The sequence below is a fragment of the Balaenoptera physalus genome, assembly GCF_965194825.1.
Source record: "Balaenoptera physalus genome assembly, chromosome: 8".
NCBI lineage: Eukaryota > Metazoa > Chordata > Mammalia > Artiodactyla > Balaenopteridae > Balaenoptera > Balaenoptera physalus.
Genome location: NC_138887.1, coordinates 101,260,311 through 101,285,860, shown reverse-complemented (window position 1 = coordinate 101,285,860; position 25,550 = coordinate 101,260,311). Strand labels below are relative to the sequence as shown.

The 25,550-nt window shown below is 38.1% G+C and overlaps 1 protein-coding gene across 13 annotated transcripts in view; it reads right to left on the bottom strand.

Moving 5' to 3' along the window:
* Positions 1-25,550, bottom strand: part of NRF1 (nuclear respiratory factor 1) — a 133,977-nt gene that overhangs the window by 88,429 nt on the left and 19,998 nt on the right. For 10 of the 13 annotated variants that reach the window (XM_082473044.1, XM_082473041.1, XM_082473048.1 and 7 more), the window contains one exon: positions 8,397-8,473. The exons of 2 other annotated variants lie outside the window; for them this stretch is intronic. The gene's annotated coding sequence lies outside the window, so the exon portion shown is untranslated. Of the gene's footprint in view, positions 1-8,396; positions 8,474-18,917; positions 23,332-25,550 lie in introns of those variants that run through there. One more of the 13 variants, XM_082473049.1, reaches the window with a different exon arrangement.

The window sequence follows — 25,550 nt, the reverse complement described above, 5'->3', positions numbered from 1 at the left end:
CATTTTCTTTATATTTCAAACACAAATGGGAGTTAAACATTTTGTCCCAAAAATGTGATTATTCAAATTGGTTTTTCTGCTTATAAAACTGTGTTTCTTATAAACCCTGAAATGATGCAGTAGTAAGATAAAGGTTTGCTCTCCTACTGTACTTATGATCTGTCCCCTCTTCTCCCTCCCTAACCTACAGAGAAGTATACTAACCTTAAAATTTTTTTTGAAGCATACATACATACATATGATTTAAAATAAAAAGAGGTTCACAATACATATATTATTCTTTGACAATATATCTGGACATTTTGACATGTCAAAACATACAAATCTACCAGACCTGTCTAAATAGCCAAAGAACACTTCACTGTATTGATGTGCAATAATTATGCAACCAATCACCTACTGATATATAGGAAGGCAGCTTCCAAATTTTTGGTATTGTAAACATCAGTGAAGTGAACATCCTTTTATATCAAACTATGCATACTGGTCCTCAAAAAACTTTAAGAAGAATTACCATATGATTCAGCAATTCCACTTCTGGATGCTATGCTGGGAGAACTGAAAGTAGGGTCTCAAAGGGCTATTTGTACACCAATGTTCATAGCAGCATTATTCACAATAGCAAAAAGGTGGAAGCAATCCAACTATTCACTAACAGATTAATGGGTAAGCAAAACGTGGACATACATACAATGGAATGTTACTCAGCCTTAAAAAGGAAGAATGCAAACTAGGAATAGAGGAGATCTTCCTCGAATTGTTAAGAAAAAAATCTACAAAAAATCTACAGCTAGCATCATACTTAATGGTGAGAAACTAGAAACTTTCCCCCTAAGATGAGAAACAAGATAAGGATGTCCCCTCTCATCACTCCTTTTTGACACTGTACTGGGAGTCCTAGCCAATGTAGTAAGACAAGAAAAAGAAATAAAACTGTCTTTGTTCACAGATGACATGATTGTTTATGTAGGAAATCCAAAAGAATCAATAACAATTAAAAAAAAAACCTGGAACGAGTAAGTAATTATAGCAATGTTGTAGGATACAAAGTTTATATACAAAAGCCAACTGCTTTCCTATATACCAGCAATGAACAATAGAATTTGAAATTAAAAAAACACGATTACCATTTACATTATCAACCAAAGATATGAAACACGTAGGTATAAATCTCACATAATGTACAAAATCATGAGGAAAACTATAAAACGTTGATGAAAGAAATCAAAGAAGAACTAAAATAGACAGATATTCTAGTTCATGGATAAGAAGACTCAATAATGTCAAGATGTCAGTTCTTCCTAACGATCTATAGATTCAATGCAATCCCAATCAAAATCCCAGAAAGTTATTTTATGGATATTGACAAATTAATTCTAAAGTTTATATGGAGAAGCAAAAGACCCCGAATAGCTAATACAATACTTATTTTATTTTATTTTATTTTATTTATTTATTTTTGGCTGCGTTGGGTCTTCGTTGCTGCACGTGGGCTTTCTCTAGTTGCCCTGAGTGGGGGCTACTCTTCCTTGTGGTGTGTGGGCTTCTCATTGCAGCGGCTTCTCATTGCAGAGCACGGGCTCTAGGTACATGGGCTTCAGTAGTTGTGGCTCACGGGCTCCAGACTGCAGACTCAGTAGTTGTGGCGCATGCAGCATGTGGGATCTTCCCGGACCAGGGATCGAACCCGTGTACCCTGCATTGGCAGGTGGATTCTTAAGCACTGTGCCACCAGGGAAGTCCCTAATACAATACTGAAGGAGAATAAAGCTGGGAGACTGACACTACTTGACTTCAAGACTCACTGTAAAGCTACAGTAATCAAGGCAGTGTGGTACTGGTAAAAGAACAGACAAACAGATCAATGAAACAGAATAGCAAGCCCAGAAATAGATCCCCATAAATACAGTCAATTGATCTTTGACAAAGGAGCAAAGGCAATACAATGGAGCAAAGATAGTGTCTTCAACAAATGGTGCTGGAATACTGGACATCCACCTGCCAAAAAAATGAATCTAAACACAGACTTAACACCTTTCACAAAAAGTAACTCAAAATGGATCACAGACCTAAGTGTGAAACGCAAAACTATAAAACTCCAAGAAGATGACATAGGATAAAACCTAGATGACTTGGGTATGGTGATGACATTTTAGATATGATACCAAAGGCACGATCCATGAAAGAAAGAACTGAAAAGCTGGACTTCATTAAAATTAAAAACTTCTTCTGCCCTACAAAAGACATTATAAAAAGAATGAGAAGACAAATCACAGGCTGGGAGAAAATATTTGTAAAAGACACATCTGATAAAAGACGATGTTCCAAAATACAACTCTTAAAACCGAACAATATTGAAAACTAACAACCCAATTAAAAAATGGCAAAAGACCTGAACAAGACAGCTCACCAAAGAAGATACACCTATGACAAGTATGTGAAAAGATGTTCAGCATCATATGTCATTAGAGAATTGCAAATTAAAACAATGAGATAACACTTTGCACCTACCAAGAATAACTAAAGTCCAAAACACCAACACCAGCAAATGCTGATGAGGATGTGGAGGAACAGAATTCTCATTCATTGCTGGTGGGAATGCAAAATGGTACAGCCACTTTTGAAGGACTAAGCCTCAATTTCCTCATCTTTAAATTAGACATCCATCTCTGAGGATATGGTTTTCTTAATTGTGTGCAAAAGATTTTGAGTCAGGCATCTAAAAAGCCTTTCTTTATTCTATTAATTCCAACGGCTCAAATACTGCTCTCCAAAACATTAAAATAAGGAAATTACAGGGAACCAATGCCCCTAACATAATTTCATGAGAGTGCATAAAATGGAGAATGGACCCGACAATGGTTCCTCTGAACAGATATGAAAAGCAAGATGAATGCCCGGGCAACATGTAATGAACTGTGATTCTAAACATCACATCCAAATAAAAAGGCATATCTGTCTATTACCTGGAACCAGTGATGTTCAGCAGATTAGTCAACACAGCATTTTAAAAAAATCATTCCCCCAAACAATAACATAACATGGTAGCAATTTTACTAAAACCTGTTTCTTAGCCTGGATCATCACCTGGGATGCAACAAATACTTCATCTAAAGGTTCTTCTTTAATATATGATCTATAAGGGATTGGAGGAGGGGCAGCTTTGTACAGAGGAGTTCCTACTTTTGCCATTATGGACCAGCAGGCGTGGGACTAAAGATAATGGACGAGAACTCAGAAAAACAGATTTTCTGGTCAGGAGCACGCTGGTAGCTATAGTCAACAATATCTAAGGAGCTACTGGAATTTGGATAAAATGTCTAGGGGTGCTAAATTTAGTCTAATCCACACATAATGAGATTAAGTGTAGAGTATTTTAAAAATCAAAGTTGGAAGAGCAGTCCAGGATATCCAATCAAGGTATAAATAACTAAAAGTAAGAGAAAGCCTTATTCTCATCAATAGCATTACCATATCAAAAGAAAAGCTGCAAGAACCGCCTAGGGGAAAGTCTCAGAGCAAGACTGTGTCTACAGCCAAAACGAGGGACAGGAAAACCAAGAGGCTCAACTTAATTCCTAGACATGTCCAGAATCTAAATTTCATAACTAGGATAGAAATTTTACTCAACACAACAACCTTTCCCAAAAAAGCCTAAAGCCAAAGACAATATTTGATTCTCGGGTAGACAAAGGGTAATAGGTCAAAATTTCACCAGAGCAGGAAAAACTTTAAAACAACTGCACAGGGGCTTCCCTGGTGGTGCAGTGGTTAGGAATCCGCCTGCCAACGCAGGGGACACAGGTTCGAGCCCTGGTCCGGAAAGATCCCACATGCCGTGGAGCAACTGAGCCCGTGCGCCACAACTGCTGAACCTGAGCTCTGGAACCCACGAGCCACAACTACTGAAGCCTGGGTGCCTAGAGCCCGTGCTCCACAACAAGAGAAGCCACCGCAATGAGAAGCCCGCACACCGCAACTAAGAGTAGCCCCCGCGCGCAGCAATGAAGACCCAATGCAGCCAAAAACAAAAAACAAACAAACAAAAAAAATTGCACAAGAAAGTCAAATGGAAAATAGAAGCAAGGTAAAATGTGGTTTAATTCTGAGTAATAAATGGAGCTTAAGACAAGAGGAATCCATTTGACCTTCCTAGGAATATTCTCTTTTAAATAGCCCAAGGGCGATATAGGACTTGCAGAGAAGAAAAAAAAAAAAAAAAAAAAAAAAACCTCACATCACGGGATCTACCAAAAAAAAAAACAAGAAGCCATAGTCATGATGCAGTTTATTGTTTTCCATTTTGACTACAATATAGATAAAAATACAGAAAATTAAAAATGATACAAAGCAGAATGTAAAAGTTATGAACCATAACAATGTAAAGGCAAAGATAAGGCTGAGAGAGATAAGGAGGTAGGAGAGGGTAGAGAGGTGGAGGAATGGCTAGGAGCACTAATATCCTATCTTTACACATTGAGGGAGTCAGACCAAGAGCAGATATAAGAATTAGTATTACAATGCAACACAAAAGGAGAGGGCAGAGGAAGGGAGTACTGTGAGGTAATATGCAGAAGGAAGTTTAAAATGCCCAAGTTTGATAAATCAAGAAAAAGTAGTATAGACATATTTCTTAAAGTTATGGAGGTAATACTGCTTGCTAATACTATAAACAAAATAGTTAAACTATAAACAGAAACAGTTAAAGTAACTGTCTCTAAAAAGTGGGACTAGGTATAGGGGAAGAGTGTGGCAAAAGGCCATTGATTTTTTATCATAAATCCTTCTATTTGAACTTTTATCATATGAATGTATTACTTTGACTTTTAACAAAATGAACTTTCAAAACAAATAACTGTAATAAAGCCTCCAAACTGATCATTTTGAAACTTAAAATTAAATGACATGCTAGAGCAAACTGTCACTAGAAAAATCAAGTCCCTTTCTCATGGTAAGTACCAAGAGAACAGCACAGTTCAAGTTTAGAAATAGTCTTGCCTTGAGTGAGGCTAATTTCCTAATTTGGAGCATCTAAAACTAATTTATGACTGCAATCACATAATATTTTTCATTCCAATGTTGATAAAATTTATAGATGTTCATTAATATTAATAACAACCCAAGAAACCCAGTTAATAATAATGCTTTTATACAATATGTGAGAAAAACAAGCTTTACCATACAACTTCATAACGACTTGAGGGTGAGTGGATGGTTTTGTGAAAACAATATTGTAAGTTCACTGAAGGCAGGGCCTGGGTACATAAAGTCTCTATGAACAGCAGCCATCATAATTTGTTCCTTAATAAATGCTTGTGGGTAATTGGCTGCACATTATAATTAGTAAAGCTAGACCCAGGCAATTGCAGTTTCCACAATTCTCCTATAAGGTTGTGCTGGCCATTCATCTCATCTCTCAGCTTCCAAGTCCTCTATTCTATACTTGTTCTGAACTGCTCTATAGCCAACTCTGGGTTGGGTCGGCCAACCTTATTTACCAGACTTGTCTGCCAGCTTCACATTAGGTTTAACCAAGGGGAGGCAACACGTTAAGATGGGAAGAGGCGGGGAGAAGGGATTTTCTTGCTGTTTTCATTCTTATTAAAGTTGCTCCAACAAGAGAGGACAGCCTCATGTGCCGACTCCAGCTGTGCCTCTTCTCCCCTGCTGGTTGAGTACCAGCTGCCTGGCATCCACGTGGAGGTGAGATTACCAGCTGTGTGGGGGCCCCTCTGAACTCCTAGGTTCTTCTATTCCGTTCCCCCAGCCCAAGGGGTGGTTATTAAAATCTGGATTACTTTTGCTCTTTTAGTCTTCCAACGCCTGTGTAACCAATTAAATTCTCTGAAGTACCTCACATGGTTTACTAGGCCCTGACTGATACAAAGGGAAGAAAATATGTACCTTTCTTGAAATTACTCATTGAGTGCTGGTAAGCAGCAAAACTTTACACTGATTTATATGTCAATACAATAAAATGCATTGACATTTTTATACTATCAATAAAGTGATTCTAAGGACATTTTTATAAGGCTACCACTAGGGTTTGTTTCCATACGCCAATGGAAGTTGAATACACAATCTTGAGTTTGATTAATCATTAAAAAGAGGCTAAGTTAGAGAGTATAAAATGCCTCAGGAAGAGAGAAATGGGACACAAAAGTGAGAAGGGGGTACAGACAGAAAAAGAAGTAGGAGATATACAAACACAAACTTTATCTGTTTATGAGTCTGTCTTACCTGCTCTTTAAATAAGCTACTTAATAAGTCTAACATTCCAGCAAACCACAAAATCAACATCACAGTAATAAAATAAGTGCTTTTTTATGGCAATAATAGTGACAAACAATCACAAAAAGATTTGTCATATTATTCAATGAATATACTGGATCTGGTATTTGGACAAACCAAAGAAAATGTGGTAGCAATGGCAGCTCTGACCTTCATCTACCACTCTAAGTTCTTGGCAGACTATATGGAGAGATCTATGCCTATCTACTGAAAATCAATAGTAGGTACTAACTATAATTTCCAGTGTGGCTTGCAGAGATTTAGAGTTTTGTTTTCTTATTATACAACTAGGCCCAAAGAATCCAGTACGAGAGCATGCCAAGAGTATGCAAAGTGTCCTCTCCAACCCACCTCGTTCCTGCTAAGAGGCTTATCCTCACTTCCACAGCAGGGTGGTTAAGAGTGCAAACTCTGGAGCCAGAGTACTGGATTCGAATCCTTGCTCTGCCACTCACTACCACCTTAGACAAGTCCCACTTGACTCCTATGCTTTAGTTTCACCATATAAAAGGGCTTAAAACAGGACATGGTATATAATAAGTGCTAGATAAGTGTAACCTATTACTAGTAGTAGTACTATTCCACATAAAGACAGATAAAGCATAGAAATGTCAAAGGGAAAGTTACATGGGAGAAAAAGTGCTTATAAATTGGGAGAAAAAAATTTATACATTGGGAGAAAAAATGCTTATAAATCACAAACTAGGAGTTTTGACCATACAAGGACCTGTATCAGAACATAGTTCTTTTCTGAAGTACAGACTCTTTTGAGGATGTGTGAAAGCTACAGAACTCCTCCCTAGAAAAATGCATATACACACAAAATTTTCCAAAATATTTTAACGTTCTTGGACTCAAATCACAAACAGGTTATTTCACGATGATATAGCTATACCAAAGCTGAAACACTAGAGGGTGCCACAACCAAGGAAAAATGTAAAGAAAGCACAGGGAATTTCAAGCTGCTTAAAATTCTTCAACTAGAATAAACATCCTTCCACAGAAAATAGTTAGGTGAATCTACTTCACCAAATACTTCAAAATACATCAACTCTTCTATAGGCTCTAGATCAGCACTGTTCAACAGAAATTTCTGTGATGATGGAAATGTTCTAAATTTGCAGTGTGCAAAATAGCAGCCACCAACCACATGTGGCTACTGACATGAAATGTGACAACTGCGACTAAGGAATTACATTTTAAAATTTTACTTAGTTTTAAATAATTTTAATATAAATAGCCACATGTGGCTGTGACTATCACAATGAACAGTGCAGTTCTTCTACATTCTAGTCTTAAGTTTTGAAATTACTTGCTTCTAATTGTTGTGAAAGAGATTTCTAATAGAGTAGGTTCATACAATATTTCAAGCAAATCCATCCCTTGGTGAAAATTCAACACTGCAAAGATAGAAAAAAAGACTGTCCGTGTCTCTCCCTCACCCTGCAGGTGTTCACAATCAAAGTAAAGCTTTCTTTTACTCATTATAGAAACCCTGCCTACCCAATTCCCTGACTGTATTTCTTAAAGACCCTGGGTTAAAAGAGCTTAAAAAAAATAAGTACAAATTGATAAAGTTAACTTAGAAGGCTTTTGCCTTTAAAAAAGCCTTTTCCAGGACTTCCCTGGCAGTCCAGTGGTTAAGACTCTGCGCTTCCAATGCTGGGGGCGAGGGTTCAATCCTTGGTCGGGGAACTAAGATCCCACATGTCATGCGGCATGGCCAATAAATTTTAAAAAATAAAATAAAAAAGCCTTTTCCTTAAAAGAGAAAAAAATCATATTCTAGTGATAATATCACCAAGGGCTAAAGGAGCACTGGGAAGAGAGGACTACAAGGACATCGAGTAGGTACCATGAAAGGGAGGACAGAGTCTTTAGCCAGGAGTTCGTCAGGTGCCACAATGAAAGGAGACTGCAGGCTGAGGCAACAGCCTGTGAAAGCACATGGCACAGCAAGAGGACATGAATGAACACCCAGACTCAGGAGGAGTCTGGGGACCAAAGGAACAGCTCTCAGCTGCCTTCACACCAGGATCTTTCTTTACACTGTAATTTAACCTGCTAAAAATAAAGTGATTCTAAGAACACTGATGCTGACCCACCTGCCAAAGAGGAAAGTCGTCTCCACATTACAGCTTACAACCCTGTGTCTGTCACAGTGCCCTGAGTGAGAAGGTACCTAATGAATGTTGATGACAATGAAAAAAAGGATTAGAAAATGCATTCTCAAATATTCAGATGCTTATTAACAGCTACAAATATAAACAAAAAGCAGGTGAGTTGCTGAAGCTATCCCTGGATCAGAAACATGGTGGATAGGAAGTTTAGTAACGCCTAGGCATTTGCAAATGGGTAAGAATGCAGCTGGCTCTCTTTGCAGAAAAATCATTTCTCCACAGCTGCTCCCCATATTACCAAAAAATCAAATAAGTAGCTGTCATGTGATAGCAGGATTAGAGGCTCCCTCAATTTCCATTAAGGAGAAATTACATAAATTGCCCCAAGACTCACCCCTCAATCTCACAAGCACAAAGGACACTTTTATTCAGATCCTGCTTACTGTGAAATATAGCACTGTTGCCTGGCTGCTTCTGTGGTGGGCCTCAATCCTGCTGGATTTGCCTTTACACAACCAACATTCAGTTAAAGCTGTTTCTTAGATTCTTCAATACATGATTTTTCTTTTGAGATAACTGAACTAGGACTTGTTTCTGGATAATATTATGAATGTATAAGTGTCAATACTATGGATCTAGGAATCTCTGCAATTCAATCATTCTCTCATTCATTCCACAAATATTTACTGAATTCTTATCAGGTACTCCTAGATTATTTTAACATTAGTATTCCAAGAAAAACTATGACTGGCAATTCTAATTTTTTATCTTTAGTTTAAAAAATGTATTATCATAAAAGTGACACATGTTCTTTTTGGGTAAATGAGAAAATACAAGTCAGGAAAAAACAAAAAAGAAACAGAAATCACCACCACCTGAGATAGCTACATTACCAAATTAACAATTTGGTATACATGCTTCTAGCATTTTCCCCCTGAGTTTCTTATATGCTTTTTTTTTTTAAACAAAAGTGAGGCTGTTGTGTATATACTGTTGTAGAAATATTTTAAAATTTAATATAGAACAGAATTTTTCACGTTATTAACATTTTACATCATGTTTTAACGTTTACAGAGCATTCCCTATAAAAATGTACAGTAGGTATTTTACTAATTCCCTAAAGTTAAATCATTTAGGTTGTTTCCAATATTTCACTATTATAAATACCACTGTGATGACAAGTTTGATATTCAATAAATATCTGTTGAATAAATGAGTAAATGAATGGTTTACTAAGTTAAGTCTTTAAGTACATACCCAATTATTTCCTTAGCTTTTAAGAGACATAAAACTTTCAGTAGGGCTTCCCTGGTGGCACAGTGGTTAAGAATCTGCCTGCCAATGCAGGGGACACGGGTTTGAGCCCTGGTGCGGGAAGATCCCACATGCCGCGGAGCCACTAAGCCCGTGCGCCACAACTACTGAGCCTGCACTCTGGAGCCCGTGCGCCTAGAGCCCGTGCTCCACAACAAGAGAAGCCACCGCAATGAGAAGCCCATGCACCACAAAAAAGAGTAGCCCCCGCTCGCAACCAGAGAAAGCCCTGCGCAGCAACGAAGACCCAACGCAGCCAAAAATAAATTAATAAGTTAATAAAATAAATTAAAAAAAAAAAAACTTCGAGTAATCGTATAGTTATGATTCTGGACATGCTATTATAGCAGGCACAGAAAAGTAATGTGGTAAAAACAGTAATCTAAACATAAAGGTAAGTACATAATACTTGGGGGATGCAAGACAAAATAAAAATATTAACCTTAATGATGTAAAAGTAGAGTACGGCTCCCAGAAGTTGGAATATAGAAAGAGGGTAGTGCAGGAGCACTTATAATGCCATTCTACAAAATGGCAAGTTGAGAAAGTTGAAAGTTGGTGGATCAAAAAATAAAAGTTTATCATTTAAAATTATAAAGATAATTATTAAAAAACTTTCAAAAAGAATATAAATATCAAATAATGGGAGATGGAGAAAGGAGGGAATAGAAAAAGTGACTTAAATTCTTATTTTTCATATCAAAAAAGTCCACAGATATTGTGTAAAGTTGATCAATCAAGAAACAGAAGTTTACACATATTATTAAGCCTTACGGAAGTAATTCCAAGAGAAGCTAAAAACAGAAATAGTGAAATGGTTTTTAAAGGTTGTCTCTGGACCGTAGGGCTAGGGATGGAAAGGAAAGAGAAAAGGCAGGAGACATGTTTTTTTCATCATCAACTCTTCTCTGCTATTTAATTTGTTAGGAAGCACAAAGAATACCCTGATAAAATTGGCTGAAAAACCTGTAATTATTCACTTTGGATCCCCTAACTATATATATCTTCTTACCTTGACAACCAGTCAGATGCAGCTGCTCACAGAGTTTTCCTTTAACCAGAGGCAAACTTAAAATGCCTAAGACCTTGGAGACTATCTAGTCTGATTTTCTCATTTTACAGATTAATTTGAGACCCAGAAAGACTGAGTTACCCAAAGTCACAGCTCTAGTTGGCGGCAAAACCAAAACTCAAACCCACATTTCCTGCTTTCTAATCAAGTGCTCCAACAGCTCCATCAGAGACCCACCCTTTGTCCCAGAGCACAGTCTCTAGCCATTGCTGGCTTGGGCACGTTAACTTCTATCCCACACTATCATGTGTATATCTTCAACCCAAGGGTTTTACTGAGGGGCCAGTGAATTTGTATTATAAAATAACATGCATATTGAACTGCAGTGATTTTTCAAACTGCACCTGCAGTCACCCATCCCAGTCCCTCTAACATGCCTTCCGTTCCCTTCACTCTTCAACCCTCACCATCACTGCCTTAGAGGATACAGCTGCTTTGAGGAATGGTCCTACAGACTGAGAGGCCTGACAGCGTGCTTCCCAGCCACAGGAATAAATGCAACTCATGAAGTTGCCAAAAAACAATGTCTTTTGAAGCTACTGTCTTCTGTGAGCACCAGGGCAGTCAAATCATTTCATGTTTTTCTTCACCCATATTACATGGGTTTATTTAGCTTATTACCCACTCCCACTTCCAATAGATAGAAAGGGAACAAAACTGTTTTTTTTTTTTTAAAAACGGAGGACAAGGGACTTTTTTTTTTAAAAATGGAGAACTGTGCTCACATTTTAATGTTTGTAATCATTATACCATTTTATAAAAATTATTTTAAATTGAATTTTAAATGGTATGAAAGTCCATTTATATAAATTATTTGTATAGATTATTATTTACGTAAATTTAGAAACAATAAAAAATAAGTGTATGAAGAAGAGTAAAGATCTAAAAACCAAAACCCCAGCTTCCCTGGTGGCGTATCGGTTGAGAAGCCGCCTGCCGATGCAGGGGACACGGGTTCAAGCCCTGGTCCTGGAAGATCCCACATGCCGGGGAGCAACTAAGCCCGTGCGCCACAACTACTGAGCCTGCGCTCTAGAGCCCGAGAGCCACAACTACTGAAGCCCATGTGCCACAACTACTGAAGCCCAGGCGCCTAGAGCCCGTGCTCCGCAACGAGAAGCCACTGCAATGAGAAGCCCACTCACTGCAACAAAGAGTAGCCTCCGCTTGCCACAACTAGAGAAAGCCCGTGCACAGCAACAAAGACCCAACACAGCCAAAAGTAAATAAATTTACTTAAAAAAAAAAAAAAACCCAAACCCCAGTATTGACTGTTTTTTCCACAAATTGTGCACAATTTATGGACAGCGTTATGTCTCACTAATTTAAAATAATTAACACTGAATGTTTAAAAGCATGCTTTCACACACATGGAGCTGTGCATAATGGGATCAGTGGGGCAACAGCAATACTGATTAATATTGAAAAGCAGGGGCTTCCCTGGTGGCGCAGTGGTTGAGAATCTGCCTGCTAATGCACGGGACACGGGTTCGAGCCCTGGTCTGGGAAGATCCCACATGCCGCGGAGCGACTAGGCCCGTGAGCCACAATTACTGAGCCTGCGCGTCTGGAGCCTGTGCTCCGCAACAAGAGAGGCCGCGATAGTGAGAGGCCCGCGCACTGCGATGAAGAGTGGCCCCCGCTTGCTGCAACTAGAGAAAGCCCTCGCACAGAAACGAAGACCCAACACAGCCATAAATAAAGAAATAAATAAAAATTAAAAAAAAAAATATATTGAAAAGCAGGCTGAGCAGTGAGCCTAACACTCATCACTTCCTGGTTTACTTCCTGCATTTTACTTCTGATCCACTGTGAAACTGAGGGCTAAGGGACACATATATACAGTTTGATGGTGGCAACATCAATTGAGGCTTTTAAAGAAGTCAAACAATGTATATGAAAGCACCTTGTAACTGCAACATGCTAAAGAAACATAAGGCATTATTTTACTGTATTTTATTGTGGAGCAAGAAAGTGATGCAGAAGAGGAAATGATTGCTGCATCCATCCAGCATTTGAGTACCAGGATCTTAAGGGTTGGACCATACATAAGCAGCTCCAGGTCTAGTCAGAGAAAACCATATAAACCAAAGCAGCCCTTCATACTTGTTTTGTCTGGTCTGCAGTGTTTTTTGTTTGGTTTTTCAATGTGAATGAATTGCCAACATTTTAAAATAGGGAAATAAGAGTAAAAGTTTCAGACTTCTGACTTCTCTTGAAAAATCAGGAAGATCTGGGGACACCAGTAAGTAGTACTGTGTTAAAAGCTTGGGCTGGAGGGCTTCCCTGGTGGCGCAGTGGTTGAGAGTCTGCCTGCCAGTGCAGGGGACACGGGTTCGAACCCTGGTCTGGGAAGATCCCACATGCCGCGGAGCAACTGGACCCGTGAGCCACAACTACTGAGCCTGCGCGTCTGGAGCCTCTGCTCCGCAACAAGAGAGGCCGCGATGGTGAGAGGCCCGCGCACCGCGGTGAGGAGTGGCTCCCGCTTGCCGCGACTGGAGAGAGCCCTCGCACAGAAACGAAGACCCAACACAGCCAAAAATAAATAAATAAATAATTCTTTAAAAAAAAAAAAAAAAAAAAAAAAAGCTTGGGCTGGAGAGTCAGTTCTGTCATTTGCTAGTATGGTGATACTTAACCTCTCTATGTGCCTCAGTCACCCTATTTATAAACTGGTGATAATGTATTAATACCTTCCTCAAAGCGTTAGTGTGAGGATTAAATGAAATGAAGTAATTAAGTAAAGGACTCAGCAGAGTGCCCCGCCACCCCCATAAATGCTAATTGTTATTATCATTTCAGATTGGCAACAACTGACTGGCTAGAGGGAGAAGAACATGCTCTTATCAACAAGATAATAACAAGACTCTACAATGCCATGTATAAATGCTAAGGAAGAAAATTATAGGGAGAATGGGGCTCAAAGGAGAGGGTTGATAATCCAATCAATCAACAAATATTTAAGAAGGCATACAGATGGCTAAAAAGCACAGGAAAAGATGCTCAATATCACTAACTGTTAGAGAAATGCAAATCAAAACTACAGTAAGGTATCACCTTACACCGATCATAATGGCCATAAAAAAAATCTACAAACGAGAAATGCTGGAGAGGGTGTGGAGAAAAGGAAACCCTCCTACAGTGGTTGGTGGGAATGTAAATTGGAGAACAGCATGGAGGTTCCTTAAAAAACTAAAAATATAGCTACCATATAATCCAGCAATCCCACTCTTGGGCATATATCAGGAGGAAACCATAATTCGAAAAGATACATGCACCCCGATGTTCACTGCAGCACTATTTACAATACACATGGAAGCAACCTAAATGTTCATCAACAGAGGAATGGATAAAGAAGATGTGGTACACATAATACAATGGAATATTAGCCATAAAAAAAGAACAAAATAATGCCATTTGCAGCAACATGGATGGACCTAGAGATTGTCATACTGAGTGAAGTAAGTCAGACAAAGACAAATATCATGTGATACTGCTTATATGTAGAATCTAAAAAAAGGGTACAAATGAACTTACCTACAAAACAGAAATAGAGGGCTTCCCTGGTGGCGCAGTGGTTGAGAATCTGCCTGCCAGTGCAGGGGACAGGGGTTCGAGCCCTGGTCTGGGAAGATCCCACATGCCGCGGAGCGACTAGGCCCGTGAGCCACAATTGCTGAGCCTGCGCGTCTGGAGCCTGTGCTCCGCAACAAGAGAGGCCGTGACAGTGAGAGGCCCACGCACCGCGATGAAGAGTGGCCCCCAGTTGCCGCAACTGGAGAAAGCCCTCGCACAGAAACGAAGACCCAACACAGCCATAAATAAATAAATAATTTTTTAAAAAAAAGAAAAAAAAACAGAAATAGAGTTACAGATGTAGAAAACAAACTTATCGTTACCAGGGGGTAAGGGTGGGGGAGGGATAAATTGGGAGATTGGGGATTGACATATACACACCACTATATATAAAATAGATAACTAATAAGGACCTACTATATAGCACAGGGAACTCTACTCAATACTCTGTAATGGCCTACATGGGAAAAGAATCTAAAAAAGAGTGGATACATGTATATGTATAACTGCTTCACTTTGCTGGACACCTGAAACTAACACAACATTGCAAATCAACTATATTCCCCCAAAAAATTTTTTTTTAAATTACTGAGGACCAGGTTCGTGGTAAGCAAGAAGGCAGAGTCCCACCTCAAAGAACTTACATTCTGGAGGAGGGAGCCATGACAATAAAGACATAAAGGAATAAACAAGAATTTCTGGAATTGACGTGCTATGCAGAGGATAAAATACGGCACTATGATAAGAAAATGCCTGGGGAGAGGGGTGTTCTCTGATGAGGCACATCTGATTTGCGACCTGAATGGGTGAGAAGAAGGCAGTCACAGGAAGAGCCTGGTAAAAAGGGAAACGGTGGAGGGAGACAAGATTGGAAAAAATCACGAAAGGCCTTTATAGGCCTTGGAAAGGAGTTTGGATTTTATTCTGATCAGGAAAGATTTTACGGGAGTAGCTATTTGAGAGGTGTCGCTGGGAGCTGGGAAGGAGGGTGGGGTGGAAGTATTCGGAGCAGAGGAAACAGTGTGGCATATGGAACATGACCAAACATGGAGTACACCAGAGGTTCAGCTAGGGGGAAACCAGATGGTGGGGGCCTATGTGCTGTGCAAAGTAATCTGTACTTCATCTTATAGCTCAGTGGTACTTAATATTATGAAGATCCGTTTATAACAACGGAAGGAAGAAAGGAAGGAAGGAAGGGAGGGAGGGAGGGAGGGATGGAAGGCGGGAAGGCGGGAAGGCGGGAAGGGAGGGAGGGGAACCTCTACTACATGATAATTGTATTTATTCAGAAAACCAGATAATGAAAAGAGTACACTATAAATTACTTAATTTATTTGAAAACTCAAATGTAAGCAATACTTTTGAGAGACAGTACTATCTATTCAGTCTACAAATAACTACAGGTCACAAAAGCCCACTGCAGTAACTCCTGGCCACCCTTAGAGTTCTAGGTTATAGGATGAAGCATTGCTAAAGGTGATAAGGAGCAAACATTCCTCCCAGCTGTGTGAAGAATCGCTTGGGAAGGACTGAGGCTAGACTGCCTAGTTACCAAACCAGTCAGGTAACTAATTCAGTGGTCCATGAGGGAGCACTAATGGGGGCCTGAACTAAGACAGTGGGGATGGAGAGCACGTGTGAAATATTTAGGGGGTGAAAATGGAAAGGATTTAGTGAACAACTGGATGTGAACAGTGAAGGAAAGGTAAGTCCAGGATGATGCCAATGTTCTGGCCTGGGTTAAACAGTGGCTCCTTAACCAAGACAAGGAATAGTAAAAGAGCAGATTTGCAGAGGACGACAGTGCATAACAATATTTACATGAACTGTCCAATGAGATACCCAGATCTGGAGCTCTGATGCAGGAGCCTGTGATGCAGGTGTAAGTTTGGGACTCATCAACAAGGAGATGGTAATGAAAGCACAGAGCATGAATAAAATTGACCAGGAATAATATGTAAAATGGGATGATAAAAGAAGCAAGGAAACTTAAGGATATTTAAAGGAGCATATAGAGGAAGGAAAAAAACGTGTGAACACAAATGAGAAGTTGGAAGGAAAAATGAGAATCAGGAGATAGTAAGTGTCATGGTAGGCAAATGAAGAGAGAAGTCAACAGTATCAAATCCGGTGGAAGAAGAATTGAGATAACGACTTGCCAAGAAATTCAATTCATTCATTCATTCAATACATACATAAAAATCACCTACTGTGTGTCAAGCATTGCTGTAGACACAGGAGACAGCAGTGAATAAAAAAAAAGTCCTCCCCTTCTTGGATTTTACATCCTACCAGAGGGAGATAAACTAATCAAATATATACATAATATTTTAGGGAGAGGAGAGGTGTGGACAAGAGAGGGTACTGGCCAAGAAATGCCTTTCTGACAAGATCTCTCAGTTCACATCTGTAGGAAGTGAGGGAAACAGCATGAAATACTTGAGGGGAAGAGTATCCAAAGCAGCAAGAACAGCAAACGCAAAGATGCTGAGACAGGAGCATGCTTGGTGTGATCAAGGAACAGCAAAATGGCCCATGTGCCTGAAGCACCCTAAGCTAGGGGAGAAGCAGCAGATGAGGTCAAACAGGTTAGCCAGGATCAGGCCTGTGGGACCTTGAGGGCTACTTAAGACCTTTGGATTTTACTCTGAATGAGATGGGAAACCTTTGGAAGGTTTTGAGCAGGGGTTAAGATGTAAACTGATTTTCTTATTTACATTTTTAAAGGGTCACCTGGGCTGCTATATGAGAGTAGAATGAAGGGAGGAAAGGGTGGGAACAGGAAGACCAATTATAAGGCTACTTTAAGATGAACATGGCTTGGACCAGGGTAGAAGCATCAGAGGTGATAAGAAATAGTTAGATTCTGCATGTTTTAAGGGTACAGCTGCCAGGATTTCCTGACAATTGGGATGCATGGTAGAGTGAAAGAGAGAAGTCTAAAAATGACTCCAAGGTTTTTGGTTTGAGCAACTGGAAGAACTTAATAGGCATTTACTGGGATGGGAATGAATGTCAGAGGAACAACTGAGATGCCTAATATATATATATATCTATCTCCACGTGGAAATGTGAGTAGGATATTGTGAACTGGAGGCTTAAGTTTGCTATTTTTAAAACTGCTTTTAGATGCTTTTAAATGCTTTTTAACATTTATTTTTGCTCCTTTTTGGAAGAATATAATTAAGAATTGCACTTATATTCTTAGAAATATTGAGGTAAACATTTATTATTTAGGTTCATTCATTTCTGGACAAATCAGCTATAAAAGTGCCACTATTACCCTTTCTAAGGTAACAATATAACACTAGGTCACAATGATCTATCATATCTCAGATTTCTGTCAAACATTTTTCTTTATGGATGTCAAAACAGTCTATGAAAACAAGATAACTAAGTTAAAGTAACTATGTTGGAGAGATACAAGGATGTGCTCTATAAATTACTATATGAATATTCTTTCTTTCTTCTTTTTTCCTTCTTTCTTTCCCTGATAGCTGTAGTGCAAGCAGAAAGAGGCCAGAACTTGGAGTGAGAAATGTGTGGTTTTGATTTCTAGTTGCATAATCTTGGAAAATCATAAAATCTCTATGAGCTTCTGATTGATCATCTGCAAAACTGACAAGGATGATTGATGCCTGCTTCATGGGTTAGTAATAGTAATAATAGCTAACACTTATTGAGCCTTTACTATGTGCTAGGTGCTTTTCTAAGTACCTTTACATATATAATCACATTATAATGTATAATGTAATCCTCACAACTCTAAGAGGTATTATTATCATCTTCACTGCCATGATGAAGTGAGGCACAATGAGGTTAAGTAATTGCTCTAAAGCAAACAGGAAATGAGTGACAGAAACAAAATTTAAGTCTTGTCAGTGTGCATAATAGTGATTTACAGTTTATAAAACATGTTCATATTTTGTTTTTAAAGGTAGGTACAGCACAGTATTAGAATGATCAATGTGAAATTGCTTTTTGTAGGTCCAAAACAGCCAAATATCAGCAATTTCACATGGTTCAACCAAAACTATTATGCTATAGCCACTTAAAAAAATGAAACATGAAAATGTTTTTTAACTGTAAAACACTATGGAAGGTATCATTTTATTTACTTATTTATTTTTAAAATAAATTTATTTATTTATTTTTGGCTGTGTTGGGTCTTCGTTTCTGTGCACGGGCTTTCTCTAGTTGCGGCGAGCAGGGGCCACTCTTCATTGCGATGCGCGGGCCTCTCACTATCGCGGCCTCTCACTGTCGCGGAGCACAGGCTCCAGACGCGCAGGCTCAGTAGTTGTGGCTCACGGGCCCAGTTGCTCCACGGCATGTGGGATCTTCCCAGACCAGGGCTCGAACCCGTGTCCCCTGCATTGGCAGGCAGATTCTCAACCACTGCGCCACCAGGGAAGCCCCAGAAGGTATCATTTTTAAGCAACAATAAATAGAACCACACTAAGAATTAACACAATTGTGAAAATGATAGTATGAAAGGGAACAGGCAGTAAATACAGGAATCTGTTCAAATTACACACCACTCAATGACCGATAGTCAATCTGAAGTCCGTTATATATCCAGCCCAGGTTTCCATTTGCAGCCTTGGTATTTTTGAGGATTAATCTTCTGAAAGATATGGAGACAATCTCAAGCAGACATCACTTTCCCCATGGCACTCATTACCCCCTGATGTAATATTTATTTACCTTTTTAGATAGTAAGTAAGCTCATGGGGGCAAAGATTTTTCTGTTTTATTCAATGCTTTACCCCACCACCTAGAACTGTTCAAGGCTCACAATAATCACTCAAATTTGTTTATTGAATGAATGAGAAATTAGAACTTCCTAAGCTGGACAATAACATATGAAATAAAATTTAAGACAAAGAGTACTCAGAGATTTTGTAACGTAAACAATAACAATAAATAAACCTTTCTAAATAGAATAATGGTCCCTACCATAAACACTTCATAAAGTGTCAGACATCTAAATTTGAATAGTACCTATTCAAAAATTAAAATCCCCATATTTACTTTGTGAGTAAATTAAAACAAAGTATATCTTGAATTACTTCCAAAATTAAAATTAGAATAGCAAATATCAAAGTTTCAGGCATAGTAGTAAGAAGGAAAAATTATCTTAGAATCCTGACAAGGAAAGGAAGTTAGAGAAAAGTAAAAAAAGCACATGTTTCAAGAATAAAATTTACAAAGTGGTTGAATATAAAATTAAAATGACTCACTTAAAACTGGGAATAACATTTCCATTTCTGAATTTGTTTAACCTGTACAAGATTTCCCTAAACTTAAAAGGGGGAGGAAGAAATGCTATCCTAAGTTTCTAATGAAATATAAGCTGCTTAAATAACATTTACACTATATTTCCTGTTCAAAAAAAAAAAAAATCACCAAAATTTTTCCATGACTACGGAAATGTTGCATCCATTTAGAATAAGTTATTTGAAAAATTACAGAGCACTACACAAAGAAAAAATAATAATCATCCTATAAGAATAAAAAACATTTTTCTCACTACCAATCTCTCAACGTGATTGTTGATAAAATTCTAAAATCAGAAGGGGAAAAGGGACCATCAAATGTAATTTACCACAAATATTTATCAGCAGCCGCTTAGTCCTGACCACAAAAGACGTCCTGCAGCTAGCTAGCTGTCAAACCACCAAAAGCTGCTTGTCATCCACCTTCCTGGCGCTTAGAACTAAGCTCACTTGAGTCAAAACAAGTCAACTGCCTTTCTCATCAGTAGTAATATACTGGAATAAAAGTATAATTCTGTCTGCCAAGATTCTGTTCTTAAGAATAGTCTTGTAACTATTAAAAGGGAACATTAAATTAGAGCTAATGAAAAGGGTTATCTGCATCTGTAGCTTGACTGGGATAATACTTCTGAGGTCTTGATGTGTAATCAAACCAGAGGAAAGAGAAGCAACTGGAAAAATCAACAAATATCATAACTCCCAAAAAGAGTGAATAAAAGTAAACTACAGAAAAAAATGTGTATGCCAGTAGTAATATGTAAATAAAAGTGGGTTCATACTTAGAATAGATTCCATGTGTTGTGCAACAAGGAATATTCACACTGACTTAGCATAGTTACAAATCATTAGAGAAATATTACATGAGTATTAAAGGATGAAGTAGACTGATGTGTACTGACACAGAAAATGTCCACAATATACAGCTGTAAACTGGGAAAATAAACAACAAAACAAAACACCCCAGGTTATAAAATCTGCTAGAATAAGTGTGGTCTCATTAAAATAAACAAACAAACAAACAAATAAATAAATTACAGATATGGCTATGGAAAAACAAAAGAATCTAGAACGGTATACTGAAACTGTTAAGAATGCTTTTCTTCTGTGCATAATGGAATTATGAAGACTTCTTGTTTTACAGATTTTTTTTCTCCCTTTAAAACAATAAGCATGTAGTTACTTTTATAATGAGGGTACTGGAGGGGTGGTTAATCCCAGATCTGGGAAAGAAAAGACAAATAGCATGATAAGCCCCTCTACCCCTTCACCGAATGAAAAATCTGAGGGTGACCTCTAAGCTCATGGAATCAGAGAGACTCATATATAGACCATCAAAGCTGCCCAATGTCCTCTGGGTACTCTTTCTTTAAAAAGAATCCTATGTAGAACCTCAAAATATAAGATAAAAGTGGAACACTTCTTATTGAAGGAGCTGGGGAATGCTGACAGCTATAGGCGTTCATCCCCCTCACCTCCTGCAATACCCTCTGAGACTCAGGACTCCACAGAGCACAAGTGGAAACTCCCTGATTAATGCAAGTCTTCCATCGTGCAGTTGGGAAACTGAGACCCAAGAATTAGTCTCCTATTAAGATCTCTGCCTTACAGACAGGCTCCAGGGTTATTTTATATACTAGGCATTATAGACACAGTCCTTGGGGCCTGCAAACTTTTCAAATACATACAGAAAAGTTTAGAGAAAGCTGAAAACACAAAAGAACTGGCTCCAAAATACCAAAAGAATGAATAATCAAAATTAATAAATGTCCAAAAAAAAAAAGAAGAAAAATAGATATAAAGCTTCTCGATGTTCAACATGATTCAAGCACACTACAGCTCCCTAGTGGCTCTGCAACTGCACATATTTTTCTATTGTCTGAGGTTTGTGTTTAGCTATACATATCCATCAAAGTAACACAAGCTGGCATCTGCCACTGAGAAAAACAAGTGGAAAAAAAGGCAACAATGGAGGGACATTGTTTTGGAAACTGAAAAGAGACAGAAAAGATATGTTAATCAAATAGGTTGATAACTAGAGATGCAAGGGATAATGAAGTCTGCCCTTGGAGGGTAAAATCAAATTCCAAAAAACTCAAGCAGCCTAAAATAATGAGCAAAATATCATAGGATAAATTTTAATAAACATAAACATAATATTTTGAACTTTGGCTTAAAAAAACCCATTGCAGAAGAACATAGGATGGTGAAGACTGTGTCATCACAAGAAAAAACAAAACAAAACAAACAAACAAAAACTCAAGTGGTGCTGGTTCACACTAAATTTAGTATAAAATAAGCACCATGACAAGCATCATATGTAAAATATGGATAATGAAAGCATCAACCTGATCACACTTGTATTTAGTGCTTGGCACTACACATTTTTTTTTTTTTTGAGTAAAATGTTTTATTTTTATTCTTTCTTATCTGTTGATTAGAAGAAAATGAACAGTAATTTTAATATGGGTGTGAAAGGATACTCTACCTGCACTTTACCCTCCCTTCCCTTACTACTCAACATTCACCACTGTCTCTAAGTCAGGAATTATATTCTTTTTGGGATTATGTTTTTAAATTGTCATTTTGGGAGCATTTATATTACCTCAAGACCAAACTTCAGAACTAGACATTTCCTGTTGTCATTGTACTTTTTAAAGACATAGATTATATTTCACTGGGACTGTGAAAAAGCCAATATTATAAGGAATAGTTGGGAAAAAATATATATGTCTAAACCTAGAGAAGAAAGGGCTTTAGGAAAATGACCTCTTATTAAATATTAAAGAATTATTATGAGGAATTATAAATATCATGTGTCCCAATAAGAACAAATAGCCAAGAAGTTAGGGTAGACAGGGCAGAACTGTGGCCAATATAGATCATTCTTCTAACAGGGGTGTGAAAACAGAGCAGGTTGCCAGGAAGCAGTGAGCTCTCCCATCAATAGGTATCTTCATGCAAAGCAAAGACAACCACTTGGGGGCATGGGAGAGGTGGGCTTTACACATATACTAACAAGCCAGCATGCAGAAAGTAAGGGAGCAAAAAACAAAACAAAACAACTCTAAGATTTTGCACCAGGAGATTTTGAACCACGGGGTCCACAAATGTGTATCAGGAAGACTGTCAGGTGAACTGGATACATACCCCAAAGAAGATGTGATACAGTTCCTGACCTTCATCTACTGAGAGAATATAATCTATTGACACGTAATTCTGCTGCAGTTTGGGGTATGTACAAATGTACACACAAACAGAATTACATAGATACTATAAAACAAGCTTTAACTAAAGGTTTTGTCCTCTTTGAGAACTGTAACAGCAGAAACTGAAAGGTCTTCCTAGAGAAATGTAGGGAAAAAAACGAAACTCTTCTGCTAGCATAGACTTAAACCATTTTAAATCAGTTTCCTTATTTTTAAATTATAAAGCAAAGAAGGTTTTATTAATGTACTGCTCCTCTAATCCCATCTTGGAAGATCTGTACAGTGAAGCTAATCATGCAACAACTTTACTAAATGCTGCAATCGTAACCATCCATAACATAGCCAAGAGACCCTGGGAAAGGGTTTTAGTTTTGTCTTATTTGCCTTTTAAATCAGTACACTAACTACCAAATGTAAAATAGCTAGCTAGTGGGAAGCAGCCACATAGCACAGGGAGATCAGCTCTGTGCTTTGTGACCACCTAGAGGGGCGGGATAGGGAGGGAGGGAGGCGCAAGAGGGAGGGGATATGGGGATATATGTATACGTATAGCAGATTCACTTTGTTATATAGCAGCAACTAACACAACAATGTAAAGCAATTATACTCCAATAAAGATGTTAAAATAAATAAATAAAAAAAAAATCAGTACACTATTCTAACAAGCATAGCTCTCTCATTCCCCAGGCCAAAGCAAGGAGAAGCAGTAAGGAAGAATAAAGAGAGTAAGAACAATAAGGGAGAACAAATAAAACAAATAAATGAAAGAAAAAGCAGACAAGAACAAACAAAGTACAAACAGCTGGTATTATTTATGAAGGGACAACCAGCCCTAAGACCTCAATTGCTTGTAAGGGCATCATCCTATCATAGGACAGGCATTCATTCCTTTACATACCTGACAAATGTGCTTTTGAAAAAGCATAAGCAATGTAAAAATACATATGTCAGTCACTTTGGAAGCCAGTTTGGCAGTTTCTTACAAAACTAAACATACTCTTACTATATGATCCAACACACTCCTTGGTATTTAGCCAAATGAGCTGAAAACTTATGTACATGCAAAAACCTGCACACAAATGTTTATACCAGCTTTATTCATAACTGCCAAAACTTGGAAGCAATCAAGATGTCCTTCAATAGGTGAATGGATAAACAAAATGTGGTATATCCATACAATGGAATATAATTCAGCACTAAAAGGAAATGAGCTATCAAGCCATGAAAAGACAGGGAGGAACCTTAAATGCATATTACTAAGTGAAAGAAGCCAATATGAAAATGAAAAGGCTACATACTCTGATTCCAACCATATGACATTCTGGAAAGGGCAAAACTATGGAGACAAGAAAAAGCAGTGATTGCCAGGACTGGGGGTGGAGATGGGGGAAATGAATAGGCAGAGCACAGAGGACTTTTAGGGCAGTGTCAATACTCCTCGTGATATAATGATGGATATGTCATTATATTAATATATTTGTCCAAATCCACAGAAATATACACCACCAAGAGTAAACCCTGAAGTAAACTACAGGCTTTGGGTGATTACGATGCGTTAATGTAGGTTTATCCTTTGTAAAAAATGCACCATTCTGGTCAGTGATGTTGATAATGGGTGAGACTATGATGTGTGAGGGAAAGGGGTATACAGGAAATCTCTGTACCTCCCTCTCAATTTGTTGTAAATCTAAAACTGCCCTTAAAAGTGAAGTCTTAAAAAAATGAAAAAGAAGCCTACAATGACTATTTGTGTGCCGTTTAAACCAAAATACTATGTACTGATTATAATTTTATCTTTTCTTGGCAAATAAACGTCATGGTGGAAAGCACTGATTACTGAACAGTACTGGAATTTCTTTTGACCTAAGTGCCTCTGAACTCCTGTGCACTTTTAGTTAGACCTTTATTAGCATACCATTCCACTGGGAGGAGGGGAACAGGAACAGCATGACACAAAATTTGAGACAAGTGTCATCATAGGCTACTGCTGGCAAACATTAGCTCCATCAAATTATTATTTAAAGTGAAGAAGGAAAAGTCATAGGCATTTCTCTCACCAGGGGCAGTGTTAGGACAGCTCCACCAGCAACACTGTCTCTTCATTAGATGAAGTTGACCCACCCCCAATTTCTTCAGTCTTTCCCCACCACCATGCATCCTATACATTCAAATGTATTCAACAGTATATAACTATTATTAACTATACATTATGTATATTATATATAAATTATATTTTTACATTTATATGTAAATTATAAAATATATATACCATAACATTATATAACTATAAAGCTATTCAGCATTATCTAACTACAGGCTATGATGATTTAGTTTGGAGGAGTTCCTGACTACACCTGAAAATCCCTGTCCCCCACCTCTACCATGGAACATTGGTGTTTGACATATGTATTTTTCCCATTAATATATTTTATTTTTAGAGCAGATTTAGGTTTATAGAAAGCTGAAGCAGAAAGTACAGTGCGTTCCCATATAACCCCTTCACCACTTCTCCCTCTCCTATTAACATCCTGCTTTAGAGTGGTAAATTTGTTACAGTTGATGAACCAATATCAACTAAAAGCCATAGTTTACATTAGAGTCCACTCTTTATGTTATACAGTCTATGGGTTTTGACAGGTGTATTATGACGTACCCTCCATTTGAGTATCATACAGAATGGTTTTAC